The sequence below is a fragment of the Argentina silus genome (genome assembly GCF_951799395.1).
Source record: "Argentina silus genome assembly, chromosome: 14".
NCBI classification, from domain to species: domain Eukaryota; kingdom Metazoa; phylum Chordata; class Actinopteri; order Argentiniformes; family Argentinidae; genus Argentina; species Argentina silus.
The window spans coordinates 6,600,621-6,602,957 of record NC_139668.1 but is presented as its reverse complement, the minus strand read 5'-3'; positions in this window follow the sequence as shown (position 1 = coordinate 6,602,957).

The window sequence follows — 2,337 nt, the reverse complement described above, 5'->3', positions numbered from 1 at the left end:
TCTGGCCCCATTTCTTGATACTATTGCATAAGATGTTGATTGAAGTCATTGTATTTTATCAGAACCCATCTATCTATCTATATTAATCTACCTCATGTTTCATAGCATTTATTAGATGTGTGAGCACATTGTTATGGATATTTTTCTGTTTAAAGGAGACTTGCATCTTTACAAAAGGGATGCTCCTTTAGCAGTGGAGGCTGGTGGAGGTAGAAATCGGAGGACGGGCTCATTGTAATGCATGGAACAGAATGAAAGCATGGAACATAATGGTATCAAACTAGCCATCTGTTGGTGAGAAGCTTGGTGATGTCAGATCCTCTGCACAACCTGTATCACTTATTATATCAGATGTTCCGGGGGGAACCCTGGCCCATCGTCTTGCGTGGCGTGGAAACTGAGAACATATATGTACATGGTGAGTAGAACATACAGACATCCTCAACATTTTGTCCATAGAATGATTCTGAGAATCGTAGAGTAGTGCTTATGTTGCGAAGCAAGTGGTCATGTGACCGTAATTCTCGGTTTCAATCTTGGTCACCCCTAAGTGGTTCTCCACTTCGTTAATTAGGCACTCAGAAGTTGCAAACGTGTTTATTTATTTTTTTGGCACATCTCTGCCATCATTCAACTGCACGGCAGGCTTGATTATACGTTCGCTGTTTGCTGTTGATCTCTACATGATGAGCTGCACGCCAACCTCGTTTGCGTCGCCTCCTTTGATTTTGTGCTGAAGCCAAATGTCATCTGCAAATTTGCTTGACGCTGGCATTTAAGTCTGAGATGCTTTTCCCCCTTTCAAAATCTACCTCAGCTAGAGAGAGAAAAAATAGTTAATAGAAGCTAATGATTTGGATGGAGGCAGATTTATTCAATAGAGACAGTAATGGACTCTAATTCAGTCTCTTTTGCGGATCGCTGTCCGTCTGCCGTCTCATCTCAAATTAATACCTTGTCCAAGACCGATCATACAGGAGGAAACCAATTAGCTACCTTCTCCATCAGGTACAAGCACCAACTAATATACTGTAGTAGCCTTTATTTCCTTTTACCTGGAAATGCTTCCTGCGTTGTTGTTCATTTGCATCACAATTAAGTAAGGAAAAAGATTCTAAGGTGCAGGCTTAGGATAAAATGTCCCAGGATAATGGTTCCAGCAATCAGTGGGCTTCATACAGTAGATGTTTGTTGTTCAATATGTTTCTCCTTAGCTGTGCATTTTTGTGAAGACCCAGTCTGCAGTACATATTAACAGCCCTCCCAACTCCCCCATACCCGCGCCCCTCCCCCTCCAATCCTAAAAATTTCAAAGTTAATTAGTTTGCCCCTCGCCGAGCTCCGCTTGGAGGATAATGGGTAATCACTTTGTTTTCTTGGCAGCCTTTGTTTTGCTGGGGAGAATCTAGTTTTACTCTTGGTTCTGATTTAATTATTGGTGCGCAACTGAATTAGCCTCCACCGCTTGTTTTTATTAGCTGTACCAACATCCCTAGATTACTGGGAGGAGAGCCCTGTCAGTTTCACTGATGTCTCTTTGCATTGCTTCTCTGGTTCCTCAAACGCACAAGACTAAGCACGTTGTCAAGCCGTCTCACCAGAGAGATACAGTGTCAGTGGTGGAAGATTGTTGAATTGGGTTGTTTGTAAGGACTTACAATAATTATTCTGTCAGTTATGTTATTATGATGGTCCCCCTTTGTGAATTGCTCAGGCTCAGCCGACCATATTACCGTGTTATCGGAATAATGAGTATGAGAATTGGGTTTATTTCTCCTGAAATACACCAGGCTTTGTAGAATAGACTTTGTCCATGATGAGATATGTGTTTGTGCTTTTCTCAAGATAATGAATAAAGCCATTCAAATTATTAGACAAAAAAAACACCCACAGTTTTTCTCGAAAGGTGTTTCTCACTGTCATTTAACCACTATGTTATTGTCTTGATGTTGATTGCCAATTCTTGTGAGAAGAATGCGTCTCCTCCTCCTCCCTTTGTGAATCACAGAGCTCAAGAAGAGCTGCTAGGAAGCTGTTTTGGTTTCTCCATGGGTGCAATACAATGCATTGGTAAGGAGTGGGACACATACAGTATGCAGAAAACATCACTGGAGGTCTAGATGTTCTTTCCCAGGCGTTTAGAGTAAACAATATTCTGCTTCTATTGTTTATAATGTTTCTATTAAAATAAACCGTTTTTTTTTTACAATGTACAGCAGTTTGAGTTGTTGACTGCCTGTATGAAATGTGTGTTGTAAATGAATGAAGATTATCATAATGTATTCCAGTTAATCTGCAGTGCAGCAGAAGATACTACATCAGTGGGCCTCTTCTATA